Here is a 22,464-nt window from a genome sequence, read left to right as displayed (position 1 = left end):
ACCACCACATTTTTTTTTTGGCAAAACTTTCTTTTTGCATGGGGCAACGATTTAGGTTTGATTAATCCAGGGCAGAAGTCCAAGAATGTTACTCAATGGATGTGAAACACATTGTGGGAAACCCAGAGGAAAGTGGCTCCCCAAAAAGCCAGGGAAGGATGTGCATGTTTAAGCTATGTGGAGTAAGATTACACAGAGCACAAAGCCTGTGAGGGACAGCTGAGGGAACAGGGGTTGTTTAACCTATCGAAAAGGAGGCTGAGGGGAGACCTCCTCAGTTGCTACAACTCTGAAAGGAGGTTGGAGCGAGGTAGAGGTCAGTAGCTTCTCCCAAGAAAGAAGCAATAGGACAAGAGGAAACAGCCTCAAGTTGTACCAGGGGAGGTTTAGTTTGGACATGAGGAACAATTTATTTCCCAAAAGGGTTGTCAAGCCTTGGAACAGGCTGCCTGGGGTAGTGGTGGAGTCGCCGTCCCTAGAGGGATTTCAGAGTGGTTTAGATGTGGTGCTGAGGGACGTGTACTGGCGGACTTGACAGTGATAGGTTAACAGTTGGACTTTGTTAGAACCTTAAAGGTCTCTTCCAACCAAAACAATTCTATGATTATTGGTAAATCCATGCTAGCAAACATACTGAGGAGCCCACATGAAGAACAGGTAAGACTCCAGGTAAATAATTTACTTTATAGATCAGATTGGAGTGGCTTTGCAAAACTTTATATCCCTTTATAAGCAGTTTCTCTAAAGACATGGAAATGATGTCATCACCACTGCTTGGTTTTCAGAAGCCTGTCAGCACCTAAATGGAAAAGCAGAATTTTCCTGAGAAGTGGGAGGTGGAACACAGTAAAGATGTTACTGCTGTTTGCAGTGTCTTGTGTCTCAGGACCAAGTTCAAACTGGTGTGACCTGGGTCCATTTAGAAAATGTATACATTTGATTTTTGCAGGTTGAAGTAGCAGAGCAGAATGATAGATGGGGGGTGTGGGGGGAGAAGTGGGAAGCTTGAATCTGCAGTCATTTGAATTCCAAGTTAGCTGTTTTGCTCTGTTTGTGGCTGGAGGCTGATACTCCCCAGCAATCATCCTGACTTTGTGGCCTCTTTTGTTTACTGCCTCTCTTTATATTTGCTCTGCAGGGGACAATTTCCAGCTGAGGCAAAGCCTGGGCTGTCATGGACTTGCCCACAGCATGCCTTCCCTCTGGTTCATGTGATGGAGTAGTGTGCTGGGACCAGCACTGGCTTCTGTGTTCAAAATCACAGAATGACAGCATGGTGGGGGTTGGAAGGGTCTTCTGGAGATCACCTAGTCCAAACCCCCAAACACCCCTGTGGGTCACCCACAGCAGGTGCAATGTCCAGGCAGGTCTGGAATCTCTCCAAAGAAGGAGACACCATAGCCTCTCTGGACAGCCTGCTCCAGGACTCAGGTACCCTTCACAGAAAAGTTTATCCTGAAGTTTAGGTGGAACTTCTTGTGCTCTAGTTTGTGCCCATTGCCCCTTGTCCTATCACTGGGCACCACTGAAGAGAGTCTGTTCCTGTCCTCTTGTCCCCCACCATTTGGATATTGATAAATATTGAGAAGATCCTTCTCAGACTGCTCTTCTCCTGGCTAAAGAGCCTCAGGTCTCAACATTTTGTCCTCACAGAGATGCTCCAGTCCCCTCAGCATCTTTGTAGCCTCCATTAGACTCTGTCCAGTGGTTCCCTGTCTCTCTCAAAATGGGGAGCCCAGAACTGGACAGCACTCCAGATCTGGCCTGACTAGGGCCAAGTAGGTGGGGAGGAGAACCATCCTTGACCTGCTGGCCACACTCCCTCCCAGTCTCATTAACCAGTGCTGGAAAACATGAGCCCAGTGAACAGGAAATGAAGGGAGGGAGATGCATCCTGTTATATAGCTAAATCCAGCCTCATGCCCAACCATCAGCTGGCAGAAAACACAACGTGAGCTCAGGGACAAGCCCACACACCTCATTCAAACCCCAACTGCAAGTTTTCTGTGGCCCTGTGGTTTGTGACTGAAGCTATGCAGCTACTGCTAACGATAATTATTGCACACAAAGACAAACCTCTCCTTCCACTCTTTGCTAGCCTCACTTCAGTAGTTAAAACCCATTCATGTGCTGCACCATATGCCCAAGACATACCACAGTTTATTTTTGCTAATCTGCTCTCTGCTTTAATCCACTGACTCTCTCTGACTAATGAAGCTGAGGAAGACAAATGTTGGTCTTTTTTTTTTCCCTCCTTTTTTTTTCGTTCCCTCTTGGATACTGAGAGTTGAATGAAAAAAGACTTTAAGTGATAAAAACACCATATGAGAACTTGTTACATGAGCTTAGCCAGGATAAACATTTTTCTCCATTTTTTTTTTTTTTGTTTTAAATGTGGTGTTATTGTAGAAGAAGGTATGGAACTGAGAGCAGTCAACAATCAGTAGCATCATGCCCTGACACACAAGATGGGCCACCGTGAGAGGATCACAGGATCACAGGCTGGTGGAGGCTGGAAGGGACCCCTGGAGGTCATCCAGTCCAACCCCCTGCTAAAGCAGTGTCATCCACAACAGGATGCCCAGGATCACAACATCCAGGTGGGTCTGGAATCTCTGCAGAGAAGGACAATCCACAACCTCTCTTTGCAGCTTATTCTACTATGGCTGAAGAGATATGGGGCACAGCCCTGGCCCTCACAGCGACTGCTTTTCCTTGTGATGTTAAGCAAGACTATAGCCTGGGCAAGATGAGGTTGTGCACTTAATGCATTTAATTTAGAAGTCCTTAGAGTCAGGGATGAGTCTGCCCAACTCTGTAGAGGCCTGAATGCATGACTGTAGCAAACAGCTTCCAATCAGGCTAGGAATAAAGAACTTTGTGCCAGCTCTTAAAAACCTCTTGGCAAAAGGTTACAGAGCATGATAGGGGTTGGAAGGACCCTCTAGAGATTATCCAGCCCAATTTCCCCTGCTAAAGCAGGGTCACCCACAGCAGGTTGCCCAGGATCACAATGTCCAGGTGGGTTTGGAATCTCACCATAGTAGACTCCACAGTCTCTCTGATTCCAGCACTCACATGAATGAAAGTTTTCCTTATGTTTAGGTGGAATTTCCCGTGTTCTAGTTTGTGCCTGTTGTCTATCACTGGGCACCGCAGAAAACCTACTGGAGATCAGGTGGATATCACACTTAGACGCATCCAGCTTGACAAGGCAGAAGATACACAAGCTTGGGATGTGTGTACAAGAGAAAGTAATGGAGCCCTTGCTCTGTTGTACAGGATAACAGATGGAAAATAGTGGGAACAATTAAAATTTAGGTAGAAGATGTGGATGACAGGCTGAGAAAGAGGCAGGCAGTGATCTAACTTTGGAAGATGCAAGTTCTACTCCTCCTCACTGAAAAAATATATTTCACAGAACCAGACTAACAAGTTAGTAAGGTATTGCCCCAGATGGAGCCTTGCTTTAAGCAGTTTCACACTGGATATGTGTATGTTTGGATATGCGTAAGGAGATCCTTCTGATCAGTGCTCAGCTGGGAGATTGCTTCAGATTTCCATAAGGCAGAGACTAAACCTTAGGCTGAGTCTGTGCTCAGCGTCGGAAAATGAATGAGATATGTACCTCTGGGGGCTACTAGTGGATTACAGGGAGAAATTTCCCTCCCACATGTCAGTGGAGGACTAGAAACACAGGCATGGAAACAAGAGACTGCCTGGCCAAAACTTCCTGAGCCCTACACAACAGTAAGGAAAGATCTTGTGAATCTCATGAGGTTCAGCAAGGCCAAGTGCAACGTCCTGCACATGGATAAGGGCAACCCCTTGTATTAACATAGGCTGGGGGTTGAAGGGATGGAGAACAGCCCTGTGGAGAAGGATCTACAGGTGCTGGTGAGTGAAAAGCTGGACATGAGCCATCAGTGTGCACTCACAGCCCAGAACCAGCCATGTCCTGGGCTGCATCCCCAGCAGTATGGGTAGCAGGTGGAGGGAAGGGGTTCTACTCTGCTGAAACTCAACCTGCAGTGCTGGGTCCAGCTCTGGAATTCTCAGCACAGGAAAGACATGGACCTGTTGGAGGGAATCTAGAAGAAGCCAAAAAAATGAGCCAAGGGATAGAAGCCCTCTGCTGTGAGGCCAGGCTGGGGCAGCTGGGGTTGTTCATCTTCAAGAAGAGAAGGCTTCAGGGTGACTTTCTTGTGCCCTTTCAGGACTTAGAGCCCACAAGAAAGGCAAGGACAATCTTTTTAGTAGGACCTGTTATGACAGGACAAAGGGTGATGGTTCGAAACTAAAAGATGGAGATTTAGGCTAGATACAAGGAAGATATTTTTTACCTTGAGAGTGGTGAAACTCTGGTCCATGTTGCTCAGAGAGGTGGTAGATATCCCATCCCTGGAAATATTCCAGGTCAGGTTGGGCCAGGGCTCTAAGCAACCTGTTTTAGCTGCAGGTGTCCCTGCTCAGTGCAGGGGGTTTGGATTTGATGAGCTTTAAGGGTTGCTTGCAATCCAAACCATCCTATGATCTCCATTTCACCACTGTGGGACCCAATGAAACACCAGCCAGTAGAGCTGATATTTCAGTTGGACTATGTGCAGAGGCTGCTGGTGCAAGAAGTAGGTGGAACATGCTACAAGCTTAAATTATTTGAAATGTAAAATGATGCAATAAAGGAGCATTTCTCTTTGATGTACAGATCAACATCAGAAGCTGATAGAAATTAATGCTAGAAGGAACATTTCTATACTAGTTTTTATACTCAAGAGACCAACCAGGGTTGGCTGTCTTCCAAACCATCTTTCAGTGATGGTTAAAGAAGATGTTATTAGTCCTTTAGTTATCATAGTCTTTTAGAAAAGAGGACATTTTCTACTTTGCCTTAGTTTAGAGCGAGACAGATTGCTCTTTTGCTTCTTCCAAAAGGGGCAAAAGAAAAATGCTCATGCAGAGGTTTGGATAGGATTGGAAAATTTAAATGGAAATGCTATTCATTGCTACATAAGCCAGTACAAAGCATACAAAATATGCAGAATCCATAGTCTGGGTTTAACACAGAAGCTCATTTAGCCAGAGCTTCACACAAACCTCCCTTTAAACCAGGCCAACAAACCCAAGCCTTCATGCCCTGCCCCAAGCCTCTCTACCCTCCATACCACACCACTGTGACACAGAAAAATTCAGCTTGGCAACCTTGGAGAGTGGGAAGGGGAAAAAAAAAAGCAGAGATGCAGAAATGATTGGTTTTATAGGGATGCAGGGCTTATGGGAATGAAATACACTTTTCCAGTCTACCTCCTGGACTTCTCTAGCCTCTGGATGTCTTAAACTTTGTGGTTTCTTAAAGGCACCCAGTCTCAAACTACCACATACCTTCACAGTTGTGCTGCAGTTTGATTGCCACCACATCTCTCAGGTACCAAAGAGAACTAATTTGTGGGGGTAATACATTACTCAGTGTTTAAAGCTCTTCCCAAATGATTATGGGATATAGTGACTACAGCATTAACAGCAGGAAGAGACACAATTATTTTCTAACTGAAACAATTTCTATGATTTTTCGCTCTCCTAGGACCCTAGCACAGAGAGGAAGAGATGATTTGTGACAATGGTCCAAGGAAGGTCCTGCAAACTGAGCAGGTGAGAGCAAGACTGTGCAGGTGGGGAAGAGCAAGCAGGAGCCAACACATTGAAATCAGAGACACAGAAATAACATTTAAGAGCAATCATACATGCAACACATTATTATGCCCCAAGTTTCCACCCTGAGGCAAGCTGAGAGTAGGATGAGCTTAGAGCTGGGAACAGACAGTAGTTGAGAAGGATTTAGAAAATAAGAAGGAAAGAACCAAGAGCCCCTAGGAGCTGCCAGCACTCTATTCACTGCTGTTAAGAGGAGCAAGTTGTTTTGGGTGCAGTCTGGCACCTGCAGGCAAGTGTGGGCTTGCTATCAGCTGCGCATCAAACCGAACCTGCAAAATCAAGTCGTCAGCTGTTGAAGTGACAATGTCTGCCATGTGAAAACAGAGAGGCTAGCTTGGAAAGACCAGCCCTGAAGGCACTTTCTATCACTGTGATGTGTACGAGCATCACTGGGGCTGATGAGCTGTATAAATAATGCTCTGTGCCCAATGATGGCTCACTACCGATCACTTTGAAATGGATAATCACCATCTGCATTTGCATTCATTAGAAAACACTGCCTGAGAGACATCTGGCAGTGCTCTAAACATGTATGCTTGAGTGACCAAATCCACAAGCTCTATGTACAGCAGTAGATGAAGAATCACAGAATCATTACAGTTGGACAAAACCTTCAAAATCATCAAGTGAAACCATTACCTAACTCACCAGGGCCACTACTACACCGTATACTTCAGCACCACATCTAGATGGCTTTTAAATACATCCAGGGATGGTGATTCAACCACTCCTCTGGGCAGCCTTTTCCAGTCTTTGAGAACCATTTCAGTACACAAGTTTTTCCTAATGTCCAACTCAAATCTCCTGTGGCATATCTTGATGCCACTTCCTCTTGTCTGATCAGTAGTGACTTGTGAGAAGAGGCCAACACCCACCTCACTACAATCTCCTTTCAGGTAGAGAGTGATAAAGTCTCCCCTCAGCCTTCTTTTCCAGTTTCTGCAAGGCTAACAACTTCAGAGCTGCACTTTGGCATTTCATAGAGAGTCATCTTCATGATGTTGAGCTCTCGCATGTTCAAGAATTAACAAAACATCCAGGAAGGTATTAAGAAGATTTTGACCAGCAGGTCAATGGAGTTTCTTCTCCTCTACCCTAGTGAGGTCATATATGGAACATTGCGTCAAATTTTGGGCTCCCCAGTTCAAGAGAGACAAGGAAGTAGTGGAGAGAGGCCAGCAGAGGCTACAAAGATGCTGAGGGAACTGGAGCATCTCTGTGAGGAGGAAAGGCTGAGAGACCTGGGACTGGTTATCCTGAAAAAGAACAGCTTGAGAGAGGATCTTCTCAAGAGGATGGAGCCAGACTCTTTTCAAGAGTGTCCTGTGGCAGGACAAGGGGCAACAGGCCCAGACTGGAACCCAGGAGGTTCCATCTGAACATGATAAAAAATTTCTTTCCTGTGAGGGTCGCAGAGCACTGGACCAGGCTGCCTGGGGAGATTGTGGAGTCTCCTTCTCTGGAGAGACATCAAACCCACCTGGATGTAATTCTGGGCAACCTGCTGTGGGTGACCCTGCTTTATCAAAGGGGCTTGGACTAGATGGTCTCCAGAAGTTCCTCCCATCCTTTGCCATTCTGTGAGGCATAATCTCTGCTGTACGGTATGTGACTGGAGATCGTGCCAATAGTCCAACTCTTTGATAGTGATTACTCTCCAAGAAATGCCAGTGGCTTAAATGAAGGTAATTCACCTTGGCATGAATCTGAATCAGAAGAAAACCAGATCCACTTTGTAACAGATGGTCAGAAAGTGGATTCATCCTCAAGTGATGTAAACCAGCGTTAGTTAACTGCATCGCTAATTGGTGCTCAGGAATGCCTCACTGCAAGTGTTTTCCAGGCACTGTGCCAGTGGATGTCAGCTCCACCATGGACCTCCATGAGCTGCATGAGGACAGCTGTCTCAGCATGGTTTTCACCATGGGCTACAGTGGAATCTCTGTTCCAGCACATGGAGCACCTCCTCCCCCACCTTCTTTACCAGTCTTGGTGCCTGCAAAGTTGTTTCTTTCACATATTCTCACTTCTCTCACCAGAGACAGGATTTTTTCCCCCCTATTAATAAGTTATACCAGAGGTGCTACCACCATTGCTGAGTGCCTTGGCCTTCACCAGCAGCAGGTCTGTCTTGGAGCTGGCTGGCACTGGGCTCCATCAGACATGTTTCCAACAGCTTCTCACAGAAGTTACCACCCCTGCTACCAGAATCTTGCTATGAAAACACAAAAGAGCATGGGAAGATTACAGCACAGGATGAAAAAGCAAATCTCTGTGCCCCTCCTCTGTGCTTCTCCTCTATGTTAATCCATCTCCACTGGTCACAGCAGGCAGTTTCCCTCTCAACTTTTGTGGCAGCTTTGGGCTCACCAGACCCCATCAAGGGGGAGCATCATACCTCTTTATCTCACTGCTTCAGTGCTACCCCTGCTTGCCCAGTCTGGTAGACAAAACACCCTTTGTGAAGAGCTCTGTCACTCTGAAACTGCTTGGATGAACTCAGTGGTCTTAAAGGTCTTTTCCAACCAAAATGATTCTATGACACCAGTGAATACACTCTTTGAACAATGCAGCACTGAGACAATATGATCAGGACCTGTTTCTTTAGGATGGGCAGAAGTTTCTCTAAATCCCAAGCATCTAACAGAAGTTTTGTTTTGCTGCTCTCCCATGCTTCTATATTGAAGTGGAGAACAGCAGATTAAGACTGGACAGTAGGAAGAATTTCTTTACTATGAGGGTGGTGGAACACTGGAAGAGGATACCCAGGGAGGTGGTGGAGGCCCCATCCCTGATGATATTCAAGGTCAGGCTTGATGGGGGTCTGAGCAACCTGATCTAGTTGGGCATATATCTGCTTACTGCAGGGGATTGGACTAGATGACCATTAAAGGTTGCTTCTAACCCTAACTATATGATTCCATAATCATTCTTGATTCTATGATTCTCTTACAGTTGTAAGAGAAGTACAGAGGTAGCTTTCTCCACGCGGACTCTTGTACGTATCTACAGGATGGTTAATGGAACTGGAGAACACAATGAACTTCTAATTGCTTTTCAGTTGCTGTAGGCCCTTGAAAAACAAATCTCAGAGAGCCCTGATAAAGCTGGGTTTGACGCACACGATCTCTATCTGCACTCATTCCCATGTGCCTTTTGTTTACCGGAACCCTCTGAACACCACGATATCCATCACTCACATGACCTAGCAAAGAAAGCCATGTCTGAAATATCATAAGCATTATGGTTCAGGACAAAAGCCATCTCTTGAGTAAAAAAAAACCCCAAAACAAAACAAAAAACAAACCCAACATCAACAACACAAAACCCCAGCAAAGCACACTAGCTTTCAGCATCAGCTTCAATTTCCCTAACGCCACATTATTCTATTGTGCTCAGCTTATGAATAGGGGCTTTGGAGGAGCCTCTTTTGCTTCTTACTACTAACAGGCAGCTGTGGTTGTCTCTCGCAGCTTACCAGCACCCTTCCCATGCAGACTGACACCACTGTGACATTAGCTGGCTTGCTGTTTGCAAATAATTTGGTGTGACAGATCTGGGAGTGTGCTGGGGGAGGGAAACAGCAGGGCTGCACCTGCTGTCTGAAGCACTGGAAGGTGAGACGGCAGCTTGCAGGTGGATGTGAGATAGCTGGGCTGGCTCAGCTCAAAATGCATCATTTCATTCAGTATGTGTTGTGTCCGGCTCTGGAGTCCTCAGCTCTGGAATGACATGTGCCTGTTGAACGAGGTCCAGAGGAGGGAACACTTATGGTCAGAGGGCTGGAACCTCTCTGCTGCGAGGCCACACTGAGAAAATTGGGGTTGTTCACTCTGGAGAACAAAAGTCTGCAGAGAGAAGTTATTGTGGCCTGCTGGTACTTAAAGGGGCCTTGAAGAAAGAGGGAGACAATCTGCTACTGGAAATGCCATGCTGCATGTGCATTGATTAGCAGTAAATGCTCTCATATTTCCTGCCTTTAGGAATGTACTCTCCAATCCCCCTCCCTGAGCTCTACCTGGCCTGCAGTCCAATTTCCTAAAGCTGGCCCTGGTCAGCTGCTCACCAGCAGCTCCCAAATGCCACCTTCATGACGTGACAGCAGTACATTTCCTGCAGTCTCTCAGAAACTATTTGGGATTTAAAGGATTTGTTCAGGGAGAAGAGGGAAAGGCAGTTCACCTCTGTTTACAGGCAATCGACATTTAGTCTTGGGTGGTGCCAAACAGCATGATGTGGATGGGGGATGGCACAGCAGGTATGTTGGGGGATGTCTTCAAGGGTTTTCTTTCTCTAGCAGTTGTCTAATTTGCTCAGGTTGCTGCAGTAAGTGTCATCAGGAGCACAACAACAAAAAAAGGCTTAAAAACATCTTACAAGTTGTTTCATCTTCTCCAAGAGATTTATGATGCTTGTTTTGTCCAGAGGTGGAGAAGAGAGCCCCAGTTGGTGCCCACCCTCTTAGTGATGGACACCATTTCTCTCTCAGCATGCTGAAGCTTGAACTGGACTATAGGCACCGGGCTGGAGATCTTATCAAGGCTGATCAATACCTAAAGGGCAGGGATCAAGAAGATGGGGCTAGACTTTATTCAGTGGTCCCTAGTAACAGGACAACGGGCAGTGGGCACAAACTAGAACACAAGAAGTTCCATCTGAACAGGAGGAAAAACATCTTTCCTTTAAGGATGAACGAGAACTGGACCAGGCTGCCCAGAGAGGTTGTGGAGTCTCCACTGGAGACTTTCAATACCACCAGGATGTGATCTTAGGCAACCTTCTGTGGGTAACCCTGCTTTAGCAGGACAGTTGGTCTAGATGATCTCCAGAGAGTCCTTCCAACCCCCATCATTCTGTGATTGTCATTCTGCTGGGTGGCTGAGGATGAGTAGTATTCCTGTTGGCAAGCAAGTGCAGGACAGGTCTGTTTCTGTGTGTCTGTAGTGCCCAGCAGATTTTTCACGGGCTGTCTGCTCCAGTCTAACACTAATGAGGTAATTAGAGGGCTCAGGCAGAGTCAGCAGAGCACATACCACTTGGATTAGGCTTGGCTCTTCAACAAGCTCTTTCCAAAACGGCTGCAAATGAAAAGTCAGGTCAGGAGGTTACCGCAGCAATTTACAGCACTAGTGCAGGGAGAAAACACACAGCTCTGCACTCTCTGTCCGTGTCCAAGGCATGGGTGTAAAAATTTCAAACCTTATACAACAATAATTTAAAAAAATTAAAAAGAGTATTTTTTAAGTATTTCTGCAGATAAAGAATAGAATAGAATAGAATGGAATGGAATGGAATGGAATGGAGTGGAATGGAATAGAATAGAATAGAATAGAATAGAATGGAATAGACCAGGTTGGAAGAGACCTTCAAGATCATCGTGTCCAACCCATCATCCAACACCACCTAATCAACTAAACCATGGCACCAAGCACCACATCAAGTCTCCTCCTAAACACGCCCAATGATGGTGACTCCACCACCTCCCCGGGCAGCACATTCCAACAGTCAATCACTCTCTCTATGAAGAATTTCTTCCTAACATCCAGTCTAAACATAAGATATTCAGAGCTCTGCAACATCTGCCTTAATAAACCAACAGCCACAGGACTGTTGGTTTGTTCTGTGTTGTTGTTGGTTTGTTGTTTTTTTACCACATTGGAGATGGAAAGAATTTTTCTTGAGCAGAAAACAGTAAGTACAAGTATATTCAATCTCCCCTGGATTAGAGCAACTTGCTGTTTCTATCAAGTATTAAATCAAATTCTAAAGAAGCAGAGAGATTAAAGGCCAACTGCAATGATCCTCATCAAACATGTCCCAGATAGTCTTTGTAATCCTTCATTGCCTGTCTATTATTTCATAATTTTAAGGACACTGCACTCTGGGAAAAAAAAAAGAAAAGAGGATTTACAGAAATAGAGCAAGAAGGCAGCAAGTGTGAACCTCAGATAGAACCTCATCTATGAACTTCACATAGCTGCTACCTGTGGCACACTTTCCTACATGCCATTTAATGCAGGTGAATGGGTCACCCCCAAGACATGCTTGTTCAGCAAGCCATAGTTCAAGAACAAATAATGTTAATTCTGCTACAATGAGCAAGACCATCAATCAGAGGAATGAAATTCAAGCAAGAATATAGCACTTGTAATTAAGAAATGGTGAAGCCTGGGCCAGGGTAGACACAAGTGGTGAGAAGGTGACACAGCTCCTGTTTGTTGAGTTGTAGCAAATGATCCTCCAGCAGTAGGATGTGACATCCATCCTCTCTCCCAACACATTCTGTGGGGTAGGAGTTACCCTTGTGGGAGAAATAGTTCTAGGTTGCCTACAAACCCAACTGCAGATGAAAATGGCATGGCCAGGAGGGAAAGAAATTGTTAGGAGGAAGTCTAATTGCAAAAGCTGTGTTTTCATAGTAAAACCAGTTGGTGAAGTTGTGTGAACAGCCCTGTACATAGCAAATGAAAATAAATGTGATGGGCAGGGACAATCCCCAGTGTTAACACAGGCTGGGGGGATGAAAGGCTGGAAAGCAGCTCTGTGGAGAAGGATGCTGGTGGGTGAAAAGACATGAGCTGGCAGCATGTGCTCACAGCCCAGAAGACAACTGTGTCCTGGACTGCATCCCTGGGTGCAGCAGGTGGAGGGAGGCAATTCTGCTGCTGTGCTGAGACTCCATCTGCAATTCTGGGTCCAACTCTGGAGGCCTCAGCACAAAAGAGACACAGACCTATTGGAGCAGTGCTAGAGAAGGCTACAACAGTGATGCAAGGGCTGGAACTCCTCTGCTATGAGAACAGGCTGAGAGAGTTGGGGTTATTCATCCTGGAGAAGAGAAGGCTCCAGGGGGAACTTATTGTAGTTTTTCAGTACTTCAGTAAGATATGGAAGTTGAGGACAATACTTTTAGCAGGTCCTGTTTGACAGGACAAAGGTTGATAGTTTTAAACTAAAAGGAGATTCAGAACAGACAGAAGGAAGACATTTTTTCCAGTGAGGGTGGTGAGACACTGTTCCAGGTCGCCCAGAGCAGTGGCAGAAGGCCCATCCTTGGAAATATTCTGGATCAGGTTGGATGGGACTCTGAGCAGCCTGGTCTAGTTGCAGATGTCCCTGCTGACTGCAGATGAGCTGGACTAGTTGACCTTTAAATGTCCCTTCCAATTGCAACCATTCTATGACTCTGTGATTCTAAGGATGTCCTGAAGTTGGGACCACCAGCTAAGTGGCAAGTGGTTTTGCTTTCTAAATGCTCTTGGTGGCACATAACAAACAGGCTCTATCTCTGCAGTTGGAGACTTTTGGAAGAAATTGTTTACAATGAGGGTGGGGAAACACTGGCACAGTTCTTAGTACTTTTCTATACTTGCTGTAAAATACGTGTTTGTTGACCAAATGGTGCAATCCCACTCCAGCTTTCTGGATTGTGCCACTGCACATCCAATCCCAAATACAGAATGAAATATGCTGAAGGTGAGCAGCACGTGTTGACTTTACAAATCTCTGAAAGCTGATGCCAGTCTGTGTGTCATTGATTGTAACCATCCCCCAAACACATAAATTACAGGGAATTTATGTGCACAGCTTGTTGATATTGCTGCTTACTAAAAGAGGTGTCTGAAGATGATTCAAGAATCGGCTTTGGAAAAATCATTTTGAGACAGTAACTCCAAAGTCCTTCTAACCTCTGGGTACTTTTCATGCTGAAGTATATCAGACCAGGAACACCCTCATGTGCTTTGTATTTGATTTACCTACTCCAAAGAACCTCTTCATATGTGGAAAGCTTTGCAAAGCACTCAGGAAGAGCAAAGCAGAAATGCTGGGTGCTGCAGGCTGGAAAAAACATAACAGGGGAAGTACCTTTTAATTAGAATTCTTGACCAAAAACCAAAGGAGGCACTCTTTTTTGGACTATAAATCAGTATATTATGTACAAGGATTCAGCCATATACAAATGGCTGAACATCAAATACCACTGCGGAACATAACTCAGTGCCCAAATCACACCAATCTCTGCTTTCTACATGATTTAAAACAAAAATAAAACCCCCACATTTTCATGAACTTCAGGAATGCCTGGAGGCCTCAGGCAAGGTAAGGCTCTCATCTCTGAAATGGAGGTTTGTAGGAAAACAGACAGCATACAAGGGAGAGGGACCTAACAGTCACTAATCCATGTCTACTGCTGTTCTCCTATGATTAAAAGGCAGGCAGCAGGGATGCATGATGAAAGGACATGATCAGGTCATGTCCTGATGCCATATTGAGTCTGAAGGCAAGAATATCAATCTAGGATTATTTCATAGAATCACAGAACTGATTCAGTTGGAACTGACCTCTAGAATCATTGAGTCCAGCTGCTGACTTAACACCACCATGGCCATTAAACCATGTCCTGATGTGCCATGTCTACACGTTTTTGAACACCTCCAGGGATGGTGACTCCACCACTTCCCTGGGCATCCTGTTCCAACACCTGACCACTCTTGCAGGAAAGAAATTCTTCCTAATATTTAATCTAAATCTCCTGTGGCTCAACTTGAGGCCACTTCCTCTCATTTAATCACTTGACACTAGGAATAAGAGACCAACACCCCCCCTTCCTCTAGTGTCCTTTGAGGTGTAGACAACAAGGACTAAAGAAACAGGAAGTGCAGATTTCTTAGGGGATTTGATAAACCTTCACATCTTTTTCCTGGCCAGCAAAGCAAGCTGCACTGGTCAAAGCAAGTTATCCAAAAGGTGTTATTCTCCTGGCAATAACAAAGTGTAAACCATCATCTTTAGACCTTAAGTCCATCTGTTCACCCAGCACTGCCAAGACTACCACTAAACCATCTTCCTCAGAATCACATCTACCACATTAAGCCCCTCTAGAGATGGAGCTACACTGGTAGATGAGCTTTTGAGCTCAAACATTCCAACTAACAGCAGAATAGACTTTATCCTAGTCTGGGTGCCCAAGATTAATGACTATGAATAATACGTATGCATTAGAGTGAATAATGATGGTCCAGTGGAAGGACTGCCAGAGACCTGCAATTTTTTTTTAGATCATTATTTCTCAGGTGACAGAAACTATTACAACAGGGAAATTCATACACTTTTCATTTTTCTAATTAAAACACAAAACCTGTTTCTCTCCACCACTTAATTCACTGTTTGCTCTTTATTTCTGCATGCTCAATCCCTTGGAAAAACACTTCCTCACGGATAAGCTGTTTTTTTAAGCTGAAGGCCCACCTCATCTCACATGGCTCTGTAGGGTCAGTGCTTAAAGTAGGAGCACCATGGCCTGCCTTGGGGATTCTCACAGCAGAAGAAATGTTTTGTTTGAATTCCCTGTTGTCCTGAAGTAGGTGTGTCATGGTGGCTACCTGGGGCCACACTGTGCCTATGGAATGATATATGAATGAAACTGCTTCAGGGAGGTGGTGGAAGCCCCATCCCTGGGGGTTTTTAAGGACAGGCCGGATGTGGCTCTCAGCAATCTGACCTAGTAGAAAGTGTCCCTGCCCAAGGTAGGGGATTGAACCTAGATGACCCTTGAGGACCCTTCCAACTCTGACAATTCTGTGATTCTGGGACCTACCTTCCAGTGTGGCTGCTGCTGAGCAGCGAAAATTTAATATGATCACAGAATTTATCAAGGATCTCAATAAAATACGCATTTCTAGTCTGTTAGAAAGCTCACTGTGAGTTTCTTTTGCTTCTTTGAGAATATGGAAGTCCCCAGACCCTGTGAGGGTGCTGGAGCATTGGATCAGGCTGCCCAGAGCGGTTGTGGATTGGATTCTCCTTCTCTGGAGAGTTTCCAAACTCAACTCGACATTCTGATCCTGTGCAACCTGCTGTGAGTGACCCTGCTTTAGCAGGGGTATTGGATTAAATGATCTCCAGAGATCACTTCCAACCCCCATCATTTACTATCCTGTAAGAGCTCAGGTCTCCTTCCCATCACACTCTCTCCCACCTTTTGCAGCTGTTTGGCTCTAAATACAAAGCAGGAGATGAAGTAACTTTGTCCTGAAAATTGAAGGAGCCTCACACATGTACAATGAGAGTTTTTGTTTGTTTGTTTGTTTGGGGATTTTTGTTTGCTTTGTTGCTGTTGTTGTTTTTGGTTTAGAGAACCTCCTGGTGTTCATTTGGCACAAGTTAGTACACACAGCGCGTGTCAAGTGGTTGGACCCTGACCCTACACTGTATATTGGGATGGGTGAGTGGGAAGTGAAAGTCCTCAGAGATGAAAGACCCTTGAAAAAGAAAAGAAAGAGGAAAAAGGAAAAAGAAAAAATGAAAAAGGAAGAGGATGAGGGAGAAGGAGAAGGAGAAGGAGAAGGAGGAGAAGGAGGAGGAGAAGGAAAAGAAAGAGGAAAAGGAAAAGCTAAATGAAAAAAAGAAAGGCAGGAAAAAATTTGCAATCTACAGAAACAGCCTGAAAAAAATAAATGAAAACAAACAACTGTTCAACTCTTGCATATCTACAAAGTCACTAAAGAGACCTGGTATTATAGTACTCAGTTCACCAGTGCCACCACTAGAAAAGCTCTTCCTGGCTACCCTAAATGCCCTCAACAACACCTAATTTCCTCATCTGATTTTGTTATTTTCTCTTTCTTTTGCATGCAACTGAAGTGTGAATTTCTAACGTGCTTTCATTTGCATGGCAAAACTGGAGAGAGCTGTTTGTGCCCCAGAAGGAGAAAAACAAACTTGATGTCAAAGTAGATCTAGAGCTAAGTGAAACAAAACTCTTATTGAGAGAATTACTTTTAATGACTTACAACTCAAACTCATTTGGATGTATCCTCATCAGACTTATTCATTTCCCTAACTGTCAACATAACATTGGCAGGTTTTAGGCAAATGGTCTACCTTTAAAACAAAAACTGAAGGAAAACTTGTTGTAATTTTAAATTCTAAGAGGAACAAATCATCATTTATTTTTTTTTTCACTAAAAGGAATATACTTAGCTGAAAACTTCTCCCATTTTCCAGATTATAAAACTACTCACACTTTAGGAACAGCAAATGATTGGTTCTGACTGGTGCTTAAAGATCCTTCTTGGTTTTGACCTCATTTTTTTTGCCACTGGGCTCCTGGACAGTATCATGTACCCTCTGGATTGCTTGTTGCTATGATTCCAGCAGTGCCTTGCAGATACTGCAAGACGAATGAAGCAGGCTCTGAAGTTCCTCCCAAATGATTCAGCAGGGTTTCTCTTTAAAAATACAACTTTTGGAGCACCATTCAGCACTGATGAGGTGTAAAATAAAATTTTTTTACCTCCAAATAGACAAAAATAATATAAAAAAGAGGACAACAACAAAAAAAACAACCCCCAAATTGAATAACCAATTTTACAGCTGCAGAGAAAAGTGTTTGCAGCTATTCAGGCTCCACAGTGGTGCTGCACACACTGGTGTGAGTGGTTCATTATTAGTCATGTGAGGCACCCCTCTGACCTCACTTCAGCACCACCAGCAGAATCACAGCCCCCATTATGGTCAAGCCCAATATTTCTGCACACTTGTCAGATGTCACACGGCTCCCCTGAATGACATGCTCCCCTCTGGCTCTGCTTTTCTTCTCTTTAGGGGCCTCCTTCTTTCCTCTGACCTCTAACTCCTATGTGGCTTTTCATAGTAAGTGTGAATTTAACCCGTGAGCCTCTCCTCCAGCTGACATGTCAGACTGTGCAGCTCTCATAAGGAACACTGGATGCATTCATCAAGACCCCAAGTTGAAATATTCAGTCGCACAATAAACCTGTGATGGAAGGATGCTTGCTGGGCAAGGCTGAAGAGATAAGCCCAGGGTGGGAGCTGAGGGAATGGAAGAGGCTTTGCAATTATTGTCTGCAAAGTCTCTGCTGAAAATAGTCCAAGCTGCCAGCTGATCATACTTGGAGTCATACAATCACAGAACTACAGAACCATTGAATGTTTTGGGTTGGGAAGAAACTTTAAAGGTCGCCTTGTCCAACCTCCCTGCGGTCAGAGGGGACATCTGCAACTAAAGGAGGTTGCTTGGAGCCCTGTTCAACTTGACCTGGAATGGTTCCAGGGATGGGGCTTCTACCACCTCTCTGGGCAACCTGGGACAGTCTCACCACCCTCACCAGAAAAAATTTTCTTCCTTCTCTGTAGTCTGAATCTCCCTTCTTTTAGTTTCAAACTGCCTATCCTGTCACAACAGGCCCTGCTAAAAAGATTGTCCCCACCTTTCTTACTGGCCCCTCTAAATACTGAAAGGTCACAAGAAGATGTCAGGAGCCTTTTGTTTTCCAGAATGAACAACTCAAGCTCTCTCAGCCTGTCCTCACAGCAGAGGGCTTCCAACCCTCACATCATTGTTGCAGCCTCCTGTGGCCCCACTCCAACTGGTCCATGTCTTTCCTGTGCTGAGGACTCCAAGTCTGGACCCAGCACTGCAGGTGGGGTCTCAGCAGAGCAGAGCAGAATCCCCTCCCTCCACCTGCAGCCCTCGTTGCTTTGGATGCAGCCCAGGACTGGTTGATTCTGGACTGTGGGCACACGTTACCAGTTCATGCTCAAATTTTCAGCCACCAGTACCCCCAAATGCTTCTCCACAGGGCTGCTCTCTATCCCTTCATCCCCCAGCCTGGAATGGTATCAGGATTGCCTTGACTCAGGTGCAGGACATTGCACGTGGCCTTTTTTGAACCTTATATGGTTCACATCGGCCCAGCTCATGAGCTTGTCCAGGTCCCTGTGGATGTCATCCTGTCCCTCAGGCATGCCAACCAGCCCACTTAACCCGGTGTCATCTGCAAGCTTTGTAAGGGTGCACTCAGTCCTGTTGTCTGTGTCACTGAGGAAGACAACAGCACTAGTCCCAGTATGGAGCCCTGAGGAGTACCACTTGTCACTGAAGCTTCAATTAGATGTGTTAAAAAGCAGTTATGAGAAGCTTTTCTCTAAACCAGCTGCTCCTCTTCCCCAGTTTTCCTGGAAAGACAGGGAATTCTGATAATAATAATAATAATAATGCTTTAATATCAAAAGCATTGGAGACTGGAAATAACATCAAATGTTGGAGGGAGTGATGTTCCCAGTGCTGTCATTGCATTAACACATTCCCAGTGCAGAGCAGCACTTCTGGATCTGTTTCACAAGCAAGAAACTAGGTGGGAATAATCTGCAGCAGCAGAATTTTCCCTTTGACTGGATTTTAACAATGAAGGCAAATGCATTGAGGCTTTCATAGCCCAAATATTTCCTTTCAGATCTTTTGGTTCAAAAGCCTTCACCCCCACAAAGAGAACCTAAACCCCAACCAGTCCTTTTCTGCATCAATATGTTGGGTATGATGGTGCAATGTTTTTAATGGGTTATAGTTTTTAACATTATCCTTGGCTCATACATATTTTAACTTGGCTATGTCAGACTTACTCAAAATGAAAACAGAAAAACCTCAATGTGGAAAACCCTTCAAGTCTTGAGGTGTATTTTTAGGATCTCCTGTCAGATGGCTGGTATTTTCAGGCTGGTACTTTCAGCTCTTCAAAAATGTTTCAATTTTACTTCCTTACTTCCTACTCTTGCTTTTTCTGTCTGTCAGCACCTCACCACAGAAGAATTAGCTGAGATTTCAGCCTCCATTGAAGCCTCTTTGTCCTCACCCACAGGAGGAATTAGTTGCATGCCGTAGCACCCCAAACAAAAAGGGATAACTGGCAATATAGTAACCTGGTCCCCATGCTGCCAATGCAAATTTCTCCAAACCAAGAGTTTTAAATCTCTTTACCCTTGGATGCTTGTGGATCTTTGTCTACAGTTGTAAAAAGTCACTAAATGAAGAAAATAAATATTGATTTTTCTCTTCTTCCCTATCACTGGGTATTTAGGGTGCAAACAACCCCTAAAACATGGAGACCTTCTTACAGAACCTTGAAGAGGCTGCACAGCCAGCATTACCTGAAAGTTCAGCTGCAAAGGTCAAACAGACACATAGAAAAAGGAAGAGAAATGTCCTGAGACTACCCCCACTTTGGAGCAGAGCAAGCAGATTAGTCTGCAAGAGAGGTCACAGGCAGATTATCCTGCAAGAGGAAACAGCCTCAAGTTGCAGCAGGGGAGGTTTAAGCTGGACATTAGGAACAGTTTATTTCCCAAAAGGGTTGTCAAGCCCTGGAACAGGCTCCCCAGGGAAGTGCTGGAGGGATTGAAAAGACATGTTGATGTGGTGCTGAGGGATGTGGTTTAATGGTGGATTTGTCGCTGCTGGGTTAACAGTTGGATTTGGTGGTCTCTTAAAGGTCTCTTCCAACTAAAAACAGTTCTATGATTTCAATTTCTCTACACCTCTCTTTCTACCCCACACAGACAGACAACTGAAACAGCCCACACAAGCAAGGATGTTGAGCTCTAATTCAACATCATTTTTTGTATCCCTTAATTTCTGGGCTGTAGTTTGTTCAGCTCCCAGGGTTGTTGCAAGGATTAAATCTTCACAAGGATTAACCTTTAAATCTGGATTTTGAAAAGATCTGCATATTATAGGTAGAATAACAGGTATTGCTACGGTCACTTGATTTCTCTCCAGGCAATAGACGTGAAAAGACCATTTGACATTGTGTAATTGTCTTACACCACTTTTGGGAAAACTCTATTATCCCAGGATAAAATCAGTGTACAATTTGGCATAACTGAAAAAGCAGGCAGGTATTGCAAATAAATATACCTCAGATGGTTTCCCAGTTGCACAAATAGCTGTCACAATTCATTCTTTGATTCCCCTTGCTGCTCCCCCACACTGAAATTCCATTTATCATGTCACATTATGGCAGCTATCCTGGAAACCAGACAAATTCAGCATCAGCATTAACAGGTGCAACCTGGCACGAGCCAGCCATGGTACAGCTGCTGCCAACAGGGATGAAGTTGGTTCAAAGCTCTGTCAAACTGGGAATGTGCCAGTTCTGCTATGGTCACTGTGCTCAGTTCTGCTCCCCTATGGAGTTCTATACTGTCATCTTCTTAAATGTGAAACACTAAAGAAAAGAGGGAAGAGAGAAGAGGAGAAGAAGGAGCAGCATAGATAAGGAGTTCCCCTGAAAACACAGCTCTGAGGAGCTACTCTCAGCTGTGTCCTGCATTCAGAATCATTCAGATTTCTCTGTTGCAAGCTCTGACCAAAGGCAAGGAGCTCCAAGAGGAGTTCAGCAGAAGAAGCGGCTGATGGTATCAAGACTCATGCAGAGAAACAGGCATGGGGATAGGAGCAACAGATTGTCCAGTGAAGCTGTGGGTGCTCCTTTCCTGGAAGCATTCAAAGCCAGGTGGGATGGGGCTTTGAGAAACCTAGTCTAGTGGAAGGTTGGACTCGATGGTTGTAGAATCATAGAATTGGTCTGGTTGGAAAAGACCTCTATCATTGAGTCCAGCCCTTGAATTAACACCACCACAGCCGCTAAACCACGCCCTGAAATGTTACATTCACACATATTTTTGAACACCTCCAGGGATGGTGACTCCACCATCTCCCCCTGGGCAGCCTGTTCCAACACATGACAACCCTTTCAGTAAAGAAAATTCTCCTAACTTTCAATGTAAACCTTCCCTGGTTGATACAAGGGAGAAGAGATCAACTTCCACCTCAAAACAACCTCTTTTCAGGGAGTTGTAGAGAGCCTCCTCTTCTTCAGACTAAACAACCTCAGTTCCCTTACATCTCAGAGGTCTTTTCCAACCAAAATGATTCTATGATTCAAAGAGGTCCTTGTCCATTGCAGGGGTGTTAGAGCAAGATGATCTTTAAAGTCCCTTCCAACCCAAACTATTTTATGATTCTGTGTTCCTTCTGGCAACCCTCTGTGTCCCTGCTGACCTGCAGTTCTGGAATGAGACAAGAAAGGCTGTTTCAGGTGAAGGAGTCTTTTTCAAGTCACTTCTACTAGTTGCCACCAGTGGCTTCACAAGAACTTGCAGAGCCTGAATCCCAGTGGGCCAGGCTGCAAGGCTAAGGACACCCTTTCAAAAGGGTCATTCTCTTCATCTGGAAATGAATGAGTAGGGAAGCTCAGGAAAGAAAAGGTCTGTGATCTAGAAACCTCCATTAGGGAAGACCTCAACAAAAGATGAGTTGTAAGGTCAATGTAGTGACAAAAGCAGCATCAGTCAGAGATTTCTGTAAGTGGCATGAGCAGCATGACAGTGGTGAGGGCTATCTGACAGTAAACACTTAAATCGGGTTTATACTTGGAAGTAACCCTCTGACCAGCAATTCATGAGGTTACTCTAAACCTGCTGCTGCTCTAGTCCATGATTAAACCCACTCTTCCATGTCCAACCAGTTCTTCTCAACCACTTCTGGAAAAGCAAGGCAGTGCATTACTCAGTCCCAACATTTGGTAGGGAAATGATCAGCCCCTGCTCTCTGCAAACATCTGTCATCTCCACATCACAGGAATAGCAAAACACTCTTCCCTCTTATCTGTGGACCAATGTCTGACATCAGTCCCACACTGGTCTGGGCCCTTGAAGCTCCTTCTGGATTCCCAGGGGTTTTCCCTGTCAGAGATGATTGATTAATATCAACCCACCTAACAGAAGGACGCTGGCACATGGAATACTGTGCAACCATAGGGTTCAATTTAAAGTTCCTGAAGACCAGCAACAGACACTGATCTACCAAACAGTAGGGCTGCTCAGCTATGAAATAAAGGAAAAGCAGGAGAGGGCATTTCAGGAGCCTGCTGCTAATGAATGAACCATCTGTCT

At 44.9% G+C, this 22,464-nt stretch overlaps 1 protein-coding gene across 1 annotated transcript in view; it reads right to left on the bottom strand.

The window, feature by feature from the left end:
- MTCL1 (microtubule crosslinking factor 1) overlaps window positions 1–22,464 on the bottom strand; it is a 120,475-nt gene that overhangs the window by 49,453 nt on the left and 48,558 nt on the right. The window lies entirely within an intron of this gene.

The sequence above is a fragment of the Dryobates pubescens genome, chromosome 9 (genome assembly GCF_014839835.1).
Source record: "Dryobates pubescens isolate bDryPub1 chromosome 9, bDryPub1.pri, whole genome shotgun sequence".
NCBI classification, from domain to species: domain Eukaryota; kingdom Metazoa; phylum Chordata; class Aves; order Piciformes; family Picidae; genus Dryobates; species Dryobates pubescens.
This window is presented reverse-complemented; position numbering and strand designations above follow the sequence as displayed.